Source organism: Stenella coeruleoalba (assembly GCF_951394435.1).
Source record: "Stenella coeruleoalba genome assembly, chromosome: 10".
In the NCBI taxonomy this organism is placed as follows: domain Eukaryota; kingdom Metazoa; phylum Chordata; class Mammalia; order Artiodactyla; family Delphinidae; genus Stenella; species Stenella coeruleoalba.
In genome coordinates, this window is record NC_137156.1 from 91,431,779 (window position 1) to 91,451,225 (window position 19,447).

At 37.7% G+C, this 19,447-nt stretch overlaps 1 protein-coding gene across 16 annotated transcripts in view; it reads left to right on the forward strand.

Moving 5' to 3' along the window:
* The window catches only part of CNTN4 (contactin 4), a 958,186-nt gene that overhangs the window by 241,353 nt on the left and 697,386 nt on the right, over window positions 1–19,447 (forward strand). For all 16 annotated transcript variants that reach the window (XM_079933645.1, XM_079933652.1, XM_079933654.1 and 13 more), the window contains one exon: window positions 447–502. The gene's annotated coding sequence lies outside the window, so the exon portion shown is untranslated. The remainder of the gene's footprint in view (window positions 1–446; window positions 503–19,447) is intronic.

Here is a 19,447-nt window from a genome sequence, read left to right on the forward strand (position 1 = left end):
TGGGGAGGGCAAAATGGTTAAAGGGTGACAGATGGAAAATAAACTTTTGTTGGTGAGCACACTTTTTTGGTAGGGTATACAAAAGTAGAAATATAATGTACATATGAAACATATAATGTTAATAATTAAGGTTACTTCAATAAAAATAAATTTAAAAATTTAAAAAATACATGAGGTAAAAAAAAAAAAAAAAAAAAAAAAAAAAAAAAACCCGGAAAGTGCACACAGCTAGTGAGACACAAAGCAAAGAAAAAAACCCAACCTCCTAATCTAGGCTCCTAATCTAGGCGATTTTACCAAGCTGGAAATCCACACCAACTGTATTTAATTTTTATTTCCTTCTAGTTTAAGTTTAGAATGGGAATAATTAAGCATCAGCTATGTATAAGAATATTGATCCTTGAAAAATGTATTTATTTGTATATTTTTTGTTTTTTTTATTCTAGGAATTGTTGACATATAGTAACTCCACAGCATGTGGCCCCAGGAACTACCCTAAATGGTAAGCTTCCCACAGGGAAGATTTTTTCTTACATTCATTTCACCTTTGATTAGCGTCCTTAGTTACTATGGAAACATTGAGATCCTTTCCTTAGAGAGTGATAGCATGAGATCATTTTTGATGTTTTTCTTAGGGTTGAAGTTAATGAAGGTAGTGAAGTCATATAAATTTAAGCCTTGAAAATAGGAAGTTGAGACCTTTCTGGGTCCTTTCTGGAGAAGATACTTGAGGCAGATTTTTGGTGGTTCAGATGAATTTGATAATTCAAAAACTTCAGAATTTGGCGTCATGGAGAGAGTCCTGGGAATAAAATGAAGGTTGTTGCATTTTTGCCCATGGTTTACAGATAAGACATTTTCAGTCAAATCTTCAAAATACTAAGTTAACTAGATCCTAAAATTGAAGTCTTTTAGGGGTAAAACATGACTGTTGTAACTTACTGTCTATAGTGCACGCAGTTTTTTCTTTTATGAAACATACAGGTCTAAAAAAATACAACTGTTACTGTTTTAGTTTCCTAAGACTCCTGTAACAAAGTACCATGAACTGGGTGAGTTAAAACTATGGAAATATATTTTCTCATGTTGAGTAGGGAAGAAGTCTGAAATCAAAGGGTAGGCTGGGCTGTGGTTTCTCTGAGAGCTCTATAGGAGAAATCCTTCCTTGCTTCTTCCATCTTCTGGAAGTTGCCAACAATTTTTCGTGTTCCCTGGGTTGTAGTTGCATCACTCAAATAAATCTCTGTCTTCACATGGCCTCCTCCCCTGTGTGTGTCTGTGTCCAAATTTCCCTCTTCTTGTAAGGACACCAGTCCTTACATCAAGGCCCACCCTAGTCCAATATGACCTCATCTTAACTTGATTATATCTGCGAAGACCCTTTTTCCAAATAAGGTCACATTCACTGTTATGGGGTTTAGGATTTCAGCATATGTTTTTGGGGGACATAGTTCATCCATAATAGTACCTGGCCCTTAAAAGAAACAAGAGTGATCGTGAAGTTAACTATGGTAAATTAGACATAAATGGGGAAAAATACTAACCTGGAGGGTGGTGGTAGAGGAAGATCTCATTGCATTGTTATACACAAAATAAAATGCTCACTTACTTTAAAAGATGCAATAATTATCTCCAGATGGCCCAGTTGTCTCCCAAACAATATAATCAAAATATTCAGCCATTCACCATAAGGGTTGATGGCAATGCGTAAATATCAGTGCATGCTTTTGACTCTCAGGGAATTTTCTTAACACCCTCTATTGAAAAAATATGTAGAAAAAATTTTATTTCACTTGATTTCTCAGATGATTTTCATAAGCCAAGTTGGAGTAAGGTATCCTTTAACAATTAGCTATTAATCCATAAAAAAACACCCAAAAATTCAGTGGCTAAAAACAGTAACCATTTACTATTTCTCACAAGTCTGTCAGGTCAGCTGCTTAGGTCTTCTGATACGAAACAAGATTCCCCCAGTCTTGCTGGGTGCGTTTGTGTGTCCTGGATCAGTTTGTAGGTTAGTTGGGAGAGACTTGCTGTCTATGGTTGCCAATCCTCCAGTAGGAGCCAGGCTTCTTCTCATGGTGCTGGCTTTATTCCAAGATATTCTGAGTGTTTTCAAACTTGCTGTGAACTTCTGTCTTTACCTCCTCAGACTTGTTAAGCTATAATCCATCCCACACAAGGCAATAGGATTGATCTTCTTACGTCACAATTCTAAAGCTAATCCAACTACCAAAACCACCTGTAAATCTGCCACTGTTCCCTATTTTCCTTGGTTCAATTCCAGCCATTTAACATGGTTTCAAAAGATTCTACATTATTAGGCTCTTGCTTACCTCTCTACCTTTCTTTCTTTCCCCCACCCCACGCTTTCCAAAATAGGTTCTGAATTTCTTTAAATTGTTAAAATATGCCATCTTTTCTCTTGCTTTTGCTCATTCTGTCCCTTCTTCCAGGAATAGTCGATTTTCCTCCTCCTGCTTACTTCTCCTATCTTTGTGTGATCAACTCCTTCTTCCAGGAAGGCTTCTATGTTTTCCTTTGCCTGAATTAGGCTTCCCTCTGCTGCTAACATTGATGTAAACAATATGATAATCACAGTGTACTGTAATTACTTCCCTGATTATCTTACTCTCCCACCGTAGACTCTGAAGCCAGTGATTACATCTTCTTGTACAGTATGGTATTCCTAGAACCTAGCAGTACATGCAGAAAGAATGTCATTAGTAATTATTAATGGAAAGAATGAAGGATTCTTTTCTGGACATCTTTTCTGCTCCAGTTCTTCTGTCTTTAAAGGTTTAATTTGTTGGACATTTTTGGAATTAATATTGAAAGGAGGAGGTCACCTTCACTCAAATTTTCCTGATCCTCCTTTGGCCCCGTCTTAAGGAGGGCTCTGACACCCTCCAGTGCCCTGGCTTTTTTGTTTTCTGTAAAAGCAGTAGCCTGAGGAACAGAACAGCCGCAAAACAGGGTTATTTTGGTTCACGCATTTGCTCTTTTCTTCTTTTAATTTGAAAAAGAAAAAGTTTAATTTGTTGCTAACCCTTGAAAATTAGATTTCACATGAAATGATGGTTTCTAGATTCTCTTAGAAGGAATCAGATTATCTTTCTACCCTGAGCCTGCATTCCCAGATGCCACGGGGCTTACCTGAGCAGCAGGTGCCTTCCTCTACCTTCATCATGACCCATCATTTACTACCTATATGGCCCTGGCAGGCACTTGAGTTCAATGTACTCACCTACACAGACACCTGAATTGATGGTACGTGGTAGCTTAACTTGGCTTCTAAGAGTTTGTCTCTCATGAACGAAAGATCGTAGGTTCGGTGTCTGGATGAGCCATTTAGTTCTTGCTGACATATATCTATCAACTATGTGAAAGTAATTTTGGCTTCGTGTTCAGAAGTCTGTGCTTAATCTCCTTCTCAAATGCTTGAACAGATAAACTAATCTATCCAAGACTCTTTCTTCCCATCTGTAAAATGGAGAAATAGAGACTGTGATACTGTGTATGGACTTGTATCATGTAAAGTTGCTTTGTAAAAACCACAAAATTCCACCTAACCTATACACACAGAGAAAAAGGAAGAAGATTGTTAGTTCTTTTTTTCTAGATTGGTACAAAGAATTTTCATCTTTTGTTAGGTGATGTTAATTAAAATAGATAAGGGAAATTAAGTATCCATACATACTACAACGTGGATGAACCTTGAAAATGTTATGCTAGGTAAATAAGCCAGACACAACAGGCTACGTACTGTATGATTCCATGTATATGAAATGTCCAGAATAGGAAAAACGATAGGCACAGAAAGCATTTTAGTGGTTTCCAGGAACTAAGGGCAGAGAATAATGTGAAGTGGCTGCTAATGGGCCCACAGGGTCCTTTTTGGGGTGATGAATATGTTCTGGAATCAGATAGTGGTGGTGGTTACAAGATCTTGTGAATATACTAAAAAACACTGAATTGTGCAGTGAATGGTGAGTTTTATGGTACATGAATTATATCTCAATAAAGTAATAGAATATGAAATTCATGTTTTAGGATGACAAAATTTCTGTTTCAGATATGGCGACTAGGGAGTGTAACAAAATAAGCAGGTTCCTTGGGTTGTCACTCAAATCAATATACAGTGTCTTCCTAAAAGTCCTGCTGTGTCCTCCAAAGCCAAAGACCATGTCACATTTCTAATTGTAAGAATTCATCATTTAATACAATGGTTATGAATGATGGGGTCAGACAGAGATGGGTTCATTTTTAAAATTTATCAATTACGACTTCTCTAAGCCACACATTCTTCAAATGATAAAGGTACTGATAGCCGTTTTGTTGGGTTATTGTAAGAGTTAGGAAGAACAAATGTCAAGTTTTTACCATGGTGCCAGTTACAAAACAGCTCCTCTATAATTTATATCTATATACACACATATATATATATAGATATTTAAATATATATATATATTTGAATTGAAGTACAGTTGATTTATAATATTGTGTAATTGATGTATTTTAATTAGTGTTATTTGCTTGTAAGTATTAGGCTATAGATTTTTTGGCGACTCAACTAGATTTTTGGTGACTCAACTGTTCCAAAGTTGGCTTTTTTGGCGGGGGGGGGGGGGGGGGGGGCGGCGGGCATCTGGGCCAGAAAGAAAAGAACAGCTAGAATATCTGCTAGTGCTTAATGAATTTAATCAGCCCCGCACGGACTTTTGATATAGCAGGGAAATATTTAACAGAGAAACATGATTTTTATGCTTCCTGTGCTCCTCTTGGTAGTCGGCAGATCCTTCCCTGGCAGAGGTAACATTACCTGTGCTGAGAGAGGAGCATACCGTGAAGGTGATGTTAGAACTAAGAACACATCCCTGTGGCCTTATATTAAAATCCGTCTGTGCATGTGCTTCTGAATGCAAGTCAGGCTGTTGCCAATAAGAAAATAAACTGCTGCCTTAAAATGTATGATTCAATTGTCCATCATTTTTATTATTTATGATTTTTTCCCTTTAGAACACGGTAGAGATGCTTTTACCTTTGGCTTTGGCTTTGGAAATTGAAATTAAAATCATACTGTGGGAATATAGAAGATAATTGAGTTATTCAGTGAAGTATACTATAAATTGTAACATTAAGCAGAATTGTTTAATCTTCATTATGAAAAAAATGACTGTATGAATTGCTCCATTTGATCCAGTGGCTGATTTATGCTTTCCCTTATGGATAATGGAAAGGATTATGCTATGGTGAGTGGTCAGAATAGCCTGAGACCGCATCATTTGTTCTCGGAGCAAGTATGTACACCAGCATCTTCCTTAGGACCTGGCAATATGGTGACAAAATAGACATGTAGCCTCGAATTCTGGGTTTGATACCTAATAGGCGTGGCAGGTAATAAACAAGTAAAAAAGTACTAATTGTGTTAGGTGCTATGAGGAAAGGAAGAGGATACAACAATAAAGAAGCACAGCTGATAGCTCTGCATCAAGACTAGCTTGTTATGTGACCCTGGGTAGGCTGCTTCTCACCAAAGGGCATCAGACTTCTTTTCACATAATGAATTGACCCTTTGATATTAGGGTATGATCCTCTTTCTGTTCAGAGTAATGCTTTTTGACATCATATTTATTTCATATCATGTTCAGATTACTATTCCTCCCTTATTTAAGTTGATTTTTGCCAGGGGTTCCTTTTCTACTTTGTTTTCAGTCTTTATATGTCGTTTTAGGTGTGTCTCCTTTTAGTAGCATATAGCTGTATTTTTTCCATCTAATATTTTTTTCTCATTTATCAAGAGAGTTGAAAAGTTCACATTTATTTTGAATCTTGAACTATTTTTACATTCTTCCTACCACCTTATTTTGTGTTGGCATATTTTGTGTGAGTTTTTTTTTTGTTTCTGCATATTTCTTCTTTGCTGTATTCTAATAGACCAACTGATTTTTCTTTTATTCTACTGTTCCTTCCCATTATTTCAGATTTCTTACTCTATCGGTAGGAGGCTCCCTTAATTTTAAACTTAACAATGCCAAATTTAACAATATTCTCAAATAAAACCTAAAATTCTCTAACTCTAATTGTACCACTCAAAGTTCCAAGTTTTTGCTGTACACATAGTATTTTAGTTCAACTTGATTTTTCTCTCAGTTAGTGATTCTAATTGTTATATTTAGTATAGTTAAGCCTTCATTTACATAGATTTCCCTATATATTTACCTATTTATTTTTTCATCATTGTTTCCAGCATCCTGCTCTTTTGTGTTCAAGTTCCTTTTACTTAACACACCCACAAAAGATTTCTTTTAGCAAGTTCTTTTAGTGGTAAATTCTCTCTTTGTTTATCATTAAATGTCATTCTTTTACCATTATTTTTGAGTAATATTAAACTAGGTTGGGAATTCCTAGTTGACAAATTTTTCCCCTCAGTACTTTGAAAATATTGTTCTATTGTTTTCTACTCTTTATTTACTGCAGATTTTGAAGTCGTCTGTTAGTCAAATTGATAATCTTGTATATGTGATCTTTTTCTTTCTGTTTCCTTTTAAGATTTTCTCTGTTTGGAGTTCTGAAGTTTCATAGTGATTTGTCCAATTATGCATTTATTTTTAGTTTTTCTCATGTGATGTCTTACTTTCAATCTGAAGGCATGTTCTTTTTTTCAATTTTGGAAAATTCTCATTCATCATTTATTTGAATATTGACACTCTTAACATTTTGTTTTCTATTGTCCTTTTCTACATATCTAAGTAGACATATTTTGGACCATTTATTTCTCCTATCTATAATGCCTAGCTATCCTTTTAAATGTTCTATTTCTTTGCATCTCCATTTTACTTTTTGAGAAAATCCCTCAGATTCCTCCTCCAAGTTTTAAACCCTTTCTTCATCATTGTCTACTCTGTTATTTAACATTTTATATCAGTCAAAATAGCAAGTTGATGCTGCACTAGCAAACAACTCTCAAGTCCTATGGGCTGAAGCAGCAGAAGTTTATTTCTCCCTCAGGTTACATACCCAGTGCAAGTTAACATGGGGGCTCTGCTCATTTTATTTACTCAGGGACCCATGTTGATTTAGTCATTGTCAGGAAATGATTCCATAAATGCTGAGGCAACATACAGAGAACCTGTGGGATCATGAGCTAAGCCTGAAAGCTTTTTCCCAGGATGGACACATGTCACTTTTGTTTACATTTCATTGGCAAAAGAAGTCACAAGGCCATGGATGACTACAAAGAGGGTAACATTTGCTTGGAAATAAAGGGCAATACTTGTGAAAAGCATTTAATTGCAATACCAAATGTCTGTTGGCTTTTAAATTTTCAATTATTTTTTTTTTCCTTGAACTTCTATTTGGTTTATCTCGTTTATCTTCTGTGTATCTTTTATAATGTTCTGCTGTTTTATTATGGGTTCAATTCCTTTTTATCACTTTCCAAACTCTTATTTTCTATTCATGTTCATGATCTTTTATTATTCCTAGTGCTTACATTGCATTTTTTTTTTTTTTTCTGTGCTAGCAGATTCATTTTTGTGATAGCTTTTTCTTTCTCGCATATATTTTGTCATTTTGTATTGTGAACTCACATTAGGTATGTTTTTTTTCTGTGGGAATGCTGTGGACCCTGTGTTGTGAAAACTTACCCCTGAACTAGTTTTGCTTTTGCTTTTACCAAGGTCCTGGGATGTAAAGTGTCCCAGACCAGTGTTAATTTCCTACACCTCATGAGTAGTATACATTTAGATCATATACTTAAGCTTGGCAAAGGCTTGGAGTTTCATTTTCTTCCAGGGGGCACATTGAACCTGGTGCAGACAGCAAAATTCCAGACTGTGTCTTGAGGTGGCTTGAGATCACATAAATGGCTCTCAGCAGTGACTTTGTCTCCAAAGAGCGTCCCATCTGGTACCTGCCTCTCGGGCAGATGCTTCAAGATTAGTAAGTGGGTTCCTTTCACCTACCGCCGAAGCACTTTTCAATCCAGTGTTTTTGTGCTGGTTTTCGTGTTGAGTGATTCTGCACACGAGCCTTTTGTAAAGCAGGTTTTCTGTTCCCTGCAGCTTTTTAGTTTTCGTGAGCATATGCCCCTTTGGTTTTAAAACCCAGAGGTTTTGGGGACTCGTCTCTGTTGTGCAGGATCTAGCCATTGGGGTGTTTGATGTGGAGCTCGAATCTCTCACTCTCCAAGGAAAATAACCCCACCTTTGTAATCCCTCCTGTCTGTGGATTGCTGTGGCTGGCATGTGAGTTTTTCCTTGGTGAGCCCATATGGCTTCCTCTTCTACCTGTCTCAGTGCTGTCCTTTTACCTTTTGTTGTGGAGACGCTCTTCATCTAGCTTTCAGGTCTCTTTCTGAGGGAATTATTCCATTTGTAGCTGGTGATTCCTTGTGTCTGTGGAAGAAGGTTAGTTTAGGATCTTCCTATGCCACCATCTTGAACTCTCTAGATGGTAAAATACTTTGCCTGTAATAAGTTAATGGAAACTCCTCTCCCACTCCCTTTCCCAATAGCTGGAAATGGATTAAACAATAGAAAATGGAAACCCTGAATCTTCTATTGAATTTTCTTTTATACAGGATTAGCAGTCAAGAAGCACTAAGTGAAACAAGGTAAAAAAACATACAGGCAACTGCTGATGGGAGTTTTAGAAGGCAGGGAAGAAGTGGCTGCCCTGGTGTTAAGTGCTCATATTATACAGTAACCAGGGATAAGCCCCATCCTTGCTATAATTTGAGTCAGATCAGAACTGAACATTCAAAGCAAACTGCTGAATACAAAAGAAATCTTTGGGTTGTCTGCTGAGTATGCAGCCCTTTCGCTTAGAAATATCCAAGTGCCACAGCACAGGCTGAAAGGATGTCCGGGTGTCTCCTTGTACCACAAACTGATAGGAGCAGGAGATTTTTCTCTTTGAGGACTTTGATGAGGACACAGAGACTAGATGAGACCTGAGCAAGGGAACCAGTGGGTCATGCTAATCTTGGGCTATTTAAACTGACTATGACTACATACTAACACAGAAAGAAGGATGTGAAAAGAGAAAACAACATGGCAGAGAGAGAGAGAGAGAGAGAGCGAGCTGAGTGACCACATGGTCCCAGAAATAGAGAAAGGGTAGCACCTTTGCACCTGCCCTGTTGGTTGTGATTTTGGTCTAGCTGTACTTTGTAGCAGTAGGTTTTCCGAGATTCCTTGTATTCTTCCAGTAAACTTTTTGCTTGGTCTGCTTTAAGGGGTTCTCTTCTTTCTTAAAACTGAGATTTCTTGGCCTGGACATTGACCACATGAGCCCTATGACAACAAATGGATACTGTCTCTTTTTAAAAACCAAGACTCCTTGAAATCAACATCGTAGTTTTAAGTCATTGACTGAATAACTGGGAGATATTAGGCAAAACTTCTCTAATTCTTTTTATTTCTGTATTCCTACCATTACACATAGATAAAATTCCAGTATGATGGAATTCCAGACTCACAGGTTAGAAGTTAGGACAAATGCTAAAGCTACTTGAGAAACGGACAAACTGTGCATAATTCAAGGATGTTGCTAAGCAGATGCTAGTTTGAGGGCATTAAGATCAGTGCTGGCACCTTTAAATAGCTAATACACCTTTCTTCCGAGGCGGCCCAACTACTGACACAGTATGGTTTATCCACTGGGAGGCTGTGACTCACTTATTCTCCCAATTCCCCTATGTAATCTGACACAGTGTATCCCCAAGACACTTCCTGCTGCTAATGCTTCTGTTTCTATCTTGGAGCCTTTTAATTTGTATTATCCCCAAATGGCTTACGTCTGCTTGTCAAGTGGGGTTCTCACCTCACTTGGAACTCCTGGCTCTTTGATAAGGAATAGCAGGCTGGCAAGAGGAACTGGCATGCCACAGAAACCGTGTAAGCAATCAACAGCTTCTTTACAGCCAAGTGTGATCTGTCTGCAGCGCTGTGCAAAAGCAGCTCAGCACAACTGTCTCCTCCTCATGGCAGATTCTCATACACAAAGTTCCGGTTAGTATTTTACCACCGTGTGGAAGGTAAGAGTTTGGGTGCAACAAACTGCTCTGACATCACCCTGGTGGCTGCCTTTCTTCAATCCTATGCGCGTAACTCCTTAATTCGCACTTGAAGTTCAAGAACGTTCAGTACCTGTTACCTGCAGACCTATGAACAGTGATTATGAATCTTGGTCCTGGAATCAAGAAGGATCTGAGTTTGAATCCCAATTCTGCCACAGATTTACTGTAAAATATTGGGAAACTTATTTAACCTCTCCAAACTTAAGATTATTTATTTTAAAAAATGAAGAAAATGTTAGAACCTACTTTTGGGTTAGATTTTTAAATTTTGAAGATGAAAATGTGTTCATAAAGATTAGGAAAGTGCCTGGCACATCATATGTGCTCAAAATCGATTAGCCGTTATCATCATCATCAAGTGAGGACCCTGTGTTCTCCCATTTCTGTTGAGCACAACTAAATGTCATTCAGTTCTTTAGGGGAAGTAAGATCATCCTCCTTCACTTGAGGGAGGGAAAAAAAAAAACTTTGGGGAAAGTAAATTCTCACCATTGACACGAGGAAGACTCGCCATCATTGTGGACAAAGCACAACTCTGAACTTCAGGACTGCTGTTTGGTGTGAGTGTGAATCTGGACAAGTCATTAACAATTCTGAGCCTAAGTTTTCTCAACTGTAAAATGAAAGTTCTGGCCTGGATGTTACCTGGGACTCTTTTTTACTTACTATGCTCTAGGAGTTTCCTCTTCCTACTTTGAACGTTAAATGATCTCACATTCATGGTAGGAGTGATGCTATACAGTTCTCCAACTATGCAATAAACAGAACTTGAGCTTCAATAGTCAATATGTTTCAGGTAAACTCAATATAGGGACTTTTAAAAATAAAGAATTACTAAGACATAGAACCATTACATTACACCGAAACAATTTTTATTTCATGCTTTGTGGGGAGCAGGGGCTGTGTTGATCAGGATTACTTAGGCTCTACTATAATAATCAGGAATATTAGTTGCTTAATATAGTAAAGTTTTATATCTCTCACAAAGTCTGGTGCCTGTTGCCTGCTTTGCTTCTCATTTTCCTTTGTTGCATTGGCTTTGCTTAAATTTTCCTTGGATAGTGAGACATCTAGATTAGTTCCTGATTAAATTTAATTTATAAGCATCAATTAAATATTGACTGAGAGCTATTCATTTCTAGCTATTTCCTGGGCAAAAAAATTAATAAAGAGACATTAAGAGGGATTTAGACCCTCAGTGAATAATAGCTTTAGATGTCCCTTGAAGACAGGACCACCCCTAGAATCCTACATCCTACTCTGTTGTATCTTTTTTTTTTTTTTTTGCGGTACGCAGGCCTCTCACTGCTGTGGCCTCTCCCGTTGTGGAGCACAGGCTCCGGACGCGCAGGCTCAGCGGCCATGGCTCACGGGCCCAGCCGCTCTGTGGCATGTGTGATCCTCCCGGACCGGGGCACGAACCCGTGTCCCCTGCATTGGCAGGCGGACTCTCAACCACTGCGCCACCAGGGAAGCCCTGTTGTATCTTTTATGTAACCATACTTATTACGTCTTTATCTTGTACTTGTACACAGCTCTCTACAGCAACTGCCTGTGTCTTTTTTTTCAAAATTATTAGCATTAGGACAAATTTGCCCTTGTATACTTTTGATGCTCCTGCTATTTCACTGCCATCAACCACTTGGTGGAGGTTTTTATTTTCCTGCTATTTTTCTTCCTGTGGAATACAGATGAGGTTAAGAGGATTATTCAGCAGCTGTGTCCAACCACCTGCTCTCCAAATCCTTGGTTTTCAAGCTCTTAAGAACACTGCTGGGGATACCTTAGGTTCTGTTCTTACCAATGCGGTTAATCCTGCACGTCCCTAAAATTTGGCATCCACCTACCTTGAAGGCAGCTGTAATTACGGCTTCCTTTAAAAAGCTTCATTCTTCCAGCAAGGATCCAGTTAGCTTTCATTTTATCTCTAATCTCTTATTTCAAAGGTGGATTAAAAGGTAAAATAACCACAACCACGTCTATAGGGCACATTCAGTCGTTGACCTTTGAGACAAGTACCTGTCTCTCTTCAGAATAGATCTCAGTGGGGACAGTAGATTGCTGTGACTGCTCCATGCCCTGCCCTCAACAGACTCACCAGAGATACGTTAACATCCTCCTGTTGTATGATATTTCATCCTTTTCAGATAAAGTTGGCTGTTGTTTCCTTTCATTTTCCCTGCACTGATCCCCAAGTTTAAGCTTCTCATATTACTCTGGCTTGTTTCTGGTTGTTTGCTTCAATGTACTCAGTTCAGAATATTGGTCCATCAGCACTCTGAGATCTTATTCCACTTTGTACTTGAATATCTCCACTGGGGTAACATTATCCAAGTCGTGTGCTTGCAAAATCAGAGCTATGCTAATAGTTTGCATATAGTCCATCGGTCTCCTGAAGCCTGGATTTTTAATAAATTTTCTGTACAATCTTCAGGCAGATATATCTTTATTTTTTCCTTAAAATATATGTGCTTAAGACAGAACTGACAGCAAATCATTAGCTTTTGGGTAATATCTGTTAGGATATCTTCGACTTCTATGTTCAAATCCTGGGAGTGGTTTGGACATGACTTTTAAAGAGGATACTCTAAAGGGAATTACACTATGTTTTGGGTGGTCTATGAAGTTTACATTCTTTGATTACACATGTAGTTAGAAGGGTGATTCTGCACTGAATATACTAAATTCAAGACTTTGTTTTGAAATTTTGACAAGCTACCATATGCCTTGTTTTAAACATGACTAGCTAAAAATGTACCCCAATTCTTTTTTTCCATATGATGAAATAATAAGGCATGCTACTTCAGAAGGCCTCTTGAAAAAGTGTCTTATGACAATCAACAAACACTTTATATTCATATTACCTCTTGAGACCCTTATAATAGCAATTGTAATTTCATTCAATCCATAGGTTTAAAAAGTCATGATGGTTCTTCACACCCTTATAAAGTATCACAAACCAAGTGGGCTTAAGATGTAATCTTTTCAGTAATGTATGTTAAAAAAATTCTATTAGAAATAATTGAATAATTAAATGTTAGAATATTGGGAATGAAGTAGGGTCTTTCCAAAAAACTTGCCAGTTCGAAAGTTGCTTATTGTAGAGAAGAGGATTCATTTACTTGAGGCATTGATTCCCAACTTCTAACTTTATAGATTGGGAAACTTAAGCCCAACAATATTTAATGATTTCTCTAACATCACACAATTGGTTAATAACAAAGTGGAAAAAAGACAGGAGACTGGTCTTTTCAGTCTAGTTCTTCTTCCCAGTAATTCATAGAGAGATATGTCATAGAGTTGTGAGATCATTGTGGATAATATAGTTAGAGCACCATTTCTAACAGATTAGAAAGTTGATGCTACAGACTTCCAGTTTTGAAAACATCATGGACTTGGCTACTGTAGACCAATGCCCACCTACAAACACAAAGAAATAATGAATAAAATCATGTGCATGGATTATGTGTAAAAGGGACCCACCTACTAATCTTGAAGCATCTGCCAGGGAGGAAGGAACCAGGTGCAATACTCTTTGGGGACACAGTCACTGCTGGGAGCCATTTATGTGGTCTCGAATTACCTTGTTAATACCAATGCTGGTGGGTGCCATTTTGGAATGGCATTTTGGAAAAGATAAACAAAATTGACAAACCTTTATCTAGACTAACTAATAGTAATGAGAAAATTAGAGATGAAAGGAGAGGTTAAAAGGGTTACTACAGAAATACAAAGACTCACAAGAGACTACTATGAATAATTATACCCCAACAAATTGGACAACCTAGAAGAACCGAATTAATTCCTTGAAATGTACAATCTTCCAAGACTGAATCATGAAGAAATAGAAAATCTGAATAGACTGATTACTAGTAAGAAGATTGAAACAGTAATAAAAGTCTCCCAAAAACAAAAGCCCAGGGCCAGACGGCTTTATTGGCAAATTCTACAAAACATTCAAGGAAGATTTAACACCTATACTTCTCAAACTCTTCCAAAAAATTAAAGAGGGGGAAAGCCTACCAAACACATTTTATGGAGCCAGCATTACGCCAATACCAAAACCAGACAAGGACACCATAAAAGAAGAGAAAATTACAGGCCAGTATTCTTGATGAACGTAGATGCAGAAATCCTCACAGAAGTATTAGTAAACAAATCCAACAACACATTAAAAGAATAATATAGCATGATCAAGTGGGATTTATTCCAGGGATGCAAGCATGGTTCACCACTCACGAATCAATAAATGTGATGCATCACCTTAACAAAACAAAGGGTAAAAATCATATGATCATCTCAGTAAACGCAGGAAAAACATCTGTCACAATCCAGCATCCATTTATGATAAAAACTCAAGAAAGTGGGTATAGAGGGAGTACCTCAACATAGTAAAGCCTGTATATGGAAAACCTACAGCCAACGTCATTCTCAGTGGTGAAAAACTGAAAGCTCTTCCTTTGTGATAAGGAACAAGACAAGGATATTCTCACTACATTTATTCAACATAGTATTGGACGTCTCAGCCACAGCAGTTAGGGGAGGTTGTAGATCCTGTCCTTGGGTTGAGAGGTCTTTTTTGTGATGTCTAGCTGTTAAAATCTAAAGAGTTAATTTTTACAAGAGATCTTTTAGTACCCTCAGTGATTTTCACATTTGTACTAAAAATTCCAATACTGTCAACACAATCAGATTTATGTAGACTAGATGACATGGTGCCTGTTTATTATTACAACTTGATGTCTAGACCAGTACGTTTCAAACTAAAATGTGCCTACAGATCACTTTGGAATCTTGTTAAAAATGCAGATGCTTTTCCAGTAAGCCTGGGTAGGGCCTGAAACTAATTTCTACCAAATTCCCAGGTGATCTAGATACTGCTGGTCTAGGGATCATGCTTCAAGTAACAAAAACATTAGGACATATATATATATATATATATATATATATATATATATATACACATATATATTTGCATCCACAATTGGTGGATTTTTCAGAATGTAAGAGAATATCCTAAGTTCTTATTTGAGACCTGAACAAAACAAACCTCAGTGTAGTGAGACAACTTGCATAAGGACGCTCTGGTTTGTAGCAGTGCTGGAATTAAAAACTAATTTCTGTTGATTCTAACAACTTCAGGGACTCTCATATTTATTATGTTGAGCCCGTGCTCTTTTGTTCACTTAGTAAAAGTGCTGCATTCATAGCCCTAATTCATTGTCACTGTCTGGTTTTCAGCTCAAGCAGGTACTGGAAATATAAACATGCACACAGAAAGACAGATTTATCTGTTTATCAGCCAAGCTTTTTCAAAGCAAAGCCCAGGATACAGAGAGATTGTTGATAGATAACTAAAATTTTGACACCTGGGAGTATATTTTCAGCAACAAGATGAGTAACTTGGGCTGAAGGGGACTGATGAGAATAAAGCTCAGATTTATTAAGGACCTTTCCAGTGAGTGGGTTGTATCCTTTCTCAAAGCAAAAATAAATCGTCTATAATTCCAATTATATGATCCTGCAACATGTAGTTTAGCTTTGATTAACTGCTATAAATAGCCATCATCTTTTTAATCCTGTATATATTTGGTATCATGCTTTAACATCTGTAAATTTAAAATACTGTGGTAGTCAATATATTTCTGAAAGAATACACTCAGAATATACCATATTTCAGTTAGAGGTTTTTAAAATAACTCCAGCTACTGTCTTTTGTGCAATAAAATGCATGATTTCTGCACTTTGCATTTGATTATTAAACCTACTGTGTAGCAGAATCAGTGGTCTGGGAACATCTATTTACCCCCCATGCAACATTCTTATTTAGTGTGGATGAGAGAAAGTCTGCTGGGGCAAATCTTTTTGTTGGGTTTCTACCAGTTTTCTCTTTGGATAAAAAGATACACAAAAAGGATACAATATTTCTTTCTATTCAAGATGGATATCACAGTCCCCTTAGCAGTTTGAGTAATAACATGTTTTGGTCATTGTGTGACTTTGGGTAAGCTTAGCATTTTGAGCCTCAGTTTTTGCATTTATGACATGAAGATAGTAATATCTATCTTACAGGGTAATGTGGGTAAAATGACAGCATATTAAAAAGCATTTAACCAGCACTTGGCATGCTAAGCTCTCAGGAAATACTCTTTTCTTCTTATTCCCTGAAGCATTTAATATCTCCAGGAGCAAGCTGTAGCAAAATGATAATTCTCTTTATTTATTTACCTCAGGCACCTAGAATACTCTTGGATACGTGAAATAAGTTTTAATTGTAACTGGACAATTAATAGTGTAAACTTACTGTGGGAAAAGTAAAGGAAGCATGCTTTCCAGAACCAGTTAAAAATGAGCTTTGATAATCTGTTATTTCATATGCCCCAAATTGCTTCACCTATTAGCATGTATAAATGAGAGTTAATGATAAATAATAGCAACCCAAATCTGCACTAATGTACGTAGACATTTTTCATCATGTAGCTATAATGGTATTATTAGTATCAATTTCTTGGGTATACATTGGAGGGGTATTGGAGGGGGAGTTTTGAATTTTGTAAAAATCATATTTTTGTCCCTATATAGGTACTTAATCGAGGAGAGTAAGTCCCTTTTAAAACCAGAATATATGATGAATGAACAAATATGGCTGGTCCAGACATAGGGTGTGTGTCCAAAAGCATGCATTTTTCTCTCTTGTACTTCCATGAGCTTCTAAGAAGAGGTACTTTCCCCTTCCTTCTAGTTGCTGGTAGGTACTACTGGTGGGTTTATGATTATGTCATATTTGTATCAAGTCATCTGATTATTCTGGGCCTTTTCACCCCATCCAAGTAAAATCATCATCTTCTTTGACAGAATTGTGATAAATATTTATTTGCGGGTTTTAAACAACCAATGGCAGCCCTGTGACATAATCAAACAATGACTTTATATGATTTGATGCCACACAGATACATCAGTCAGGTCTGCACCATTTAATTAGCTGGACGTGAGTTTACAGATAGAGTTGACTCAGTTATAGCTGGTCTCATTGTCTGGTTGGAGTGGAGTGAATACAATTATGTAATTATTATGATGTATAATGTACATTGAAATGCATTATAATGTGTGATACCCGCACGTTCACTTTGCAGCTCCTCTCTGGGATTGCAGGAATGTCTGTTACTAAGGGCTTAGGTGCTACGTTTCCAGAAAGAAGTTACACAAACATCAAGGGAGTTTAATCATTATGATCTATAACAAATCATCATCCTCCAGTTAAGTCTGAGGCGTACCCAAACTAGCATGTGCTTAACATAAACCGTGTATATTTCATTGCTCATTTACTCATTCATTCACTTGTTACACAGATATTTTGGAGTTCCTCCGAAATTCTCAGTACTGTGCAATATAGTTATAAACACAGGCCTTGCCTGAAGGGATTTACCAGAGCAGAGTGAAAACTAGGTGAACAGATATTCACTCTACCTTCTGACTAGGCCTGTCCTCTTTGGAGCACAGAGTATATGGAAAAGTTCACAGGGGAGGTGACATTGGAACAGGATGGTGAACAGTAAGTAGGAGAGAAGACACAGCCCTTCTAACAGAAAGTCATTTAGAGCAAGAACTAATGATTACTTTGTATTGCATTTTTTTTTTTTTTTTTTTTTTTTTTTTGCGGTACGTGGGCCTCTCACTGTTGTGGCGTCTCTCGTTGCGGAGCACAGGCTCCGGACGTGCAAGCTCAGCGGCCATGGCTCATGGGCCTAGCCGCTCCGCAGCATGTGGGATCCTCCCGGACCGGTGCACGAACCCGTGTCCCCTGCATCCGCAGGCGGACTCTCAACCACTGTGCCACCAGGGAAGCCCCAACATACTGATTTTGATTTTTTTTTTTTTTTTTTGTGGTACTCGGGCCTCTCACTGTTGTGGCGTCTCTCATTGCGGAGCACAGGCTCCGGACGTGCAAGCTCAGCGGCCATGGCTCACGGGCCCAGCCGCTCCGCGGCATGTGGGATCTTCCCGGACCGGGGCATGAACCCGTGTCCCCTGCATCGGCAGGCGGACTCTCAACCACTGCGCCACCAGGGAAGCCCTGTATTGCAATTTTTAGCAGTAAAAACTGTTTTACTCTTCAGGTCAATAATGTTTCTAGAATCTTTAGAATTTTCTTCCCCTCCAAAAAAAACAAAACAATTCTATTTCATCTTTCATTGATCTGAAAAGACTGAAAAACTATAATTTCCTCAGTGTTTCAGTCTTCTGTGTTTGCCCAATGAAATGTGAACACAGTCTTGCATAATGCTGAAAGTTTACTCTAAACCTTTTCTGAATGCTCGACACTTGCTTCTCCTGAAAACCTGCTGTGGTGTTCAGTTTTTCTTCTGGCATAATAATAATCAAAGTGCTGATGGTTGTGAATGTTCCCCAGGGCTCTGTGGTGGGGTACTGTGCAAGGTATTACTGCTTTTATTAAGCAGTTTATAATGTTGATTAAGAATTGACATAGCCATGGTAAATTAGCGTGAGATAATACATAATGAAATGCTAACTCCTTGGAAAAGGAGAGATTCTTTTTTAAGTCTAATAGCATTTTTTTATGTGTCTCAGTTATTCTTGTATGCCTGTATTAACACCACCCACATAGGTTTGCAACTCATCAGAGCAAAGACTGTGTTTTAATACAGATACTCTGCACCAGTGGTACTCAACCAGGGGATAATTTTGTTCTCAAGGAAATAATTGGCAATATCTAGAGATACTTTTAGTTCTTACAGCTGGGGAGTAGGTGCTATTGGTATCTGATAGGTAGAAACCAGGAATGCTACACTGTACATGATGCATTGTACATTGTACATGATAGCCTCCTCAACAAAAAATTATGTGGCCCGAATATCAGTAGCATTAAGGCAGAGCAACCCTGCTCTACACTATAGCTAAGGTCATTCTGTGACTTAGATGTTAGCTTACAGGTTTATGCCTCAGTATAAAAGGGAAATTAATTAACCAGTGTGTGTATGCAACTATATTGGAATAAGAGCTGAATAATTAGGCTGGAAATTACATGCTCTGCTATAAAACAGAACTAAATCTTTTCTTTTATAGAATAAAAACATTTTCACATACAATAGCTGAAGAAACAGCTCCTTGATTAACATTGTGTGACCGTAACATTAGTGTCTTTGTTCTGTGAGTGTACACTTGAGCACTGATTGCAACAATAGACATAGGCATTGCTCTCATTAGGTCTGTAATTTCATGGGCTCAAGAGAGATGCTAAACAAATAATTATAGAAATGCCTATTAAATTAAAATTTAGATGAGTGTTTTATGATACACGGGGTTATCTGAGAACTGTAGGAGGACCTGAGTTAGAAAGGTCTG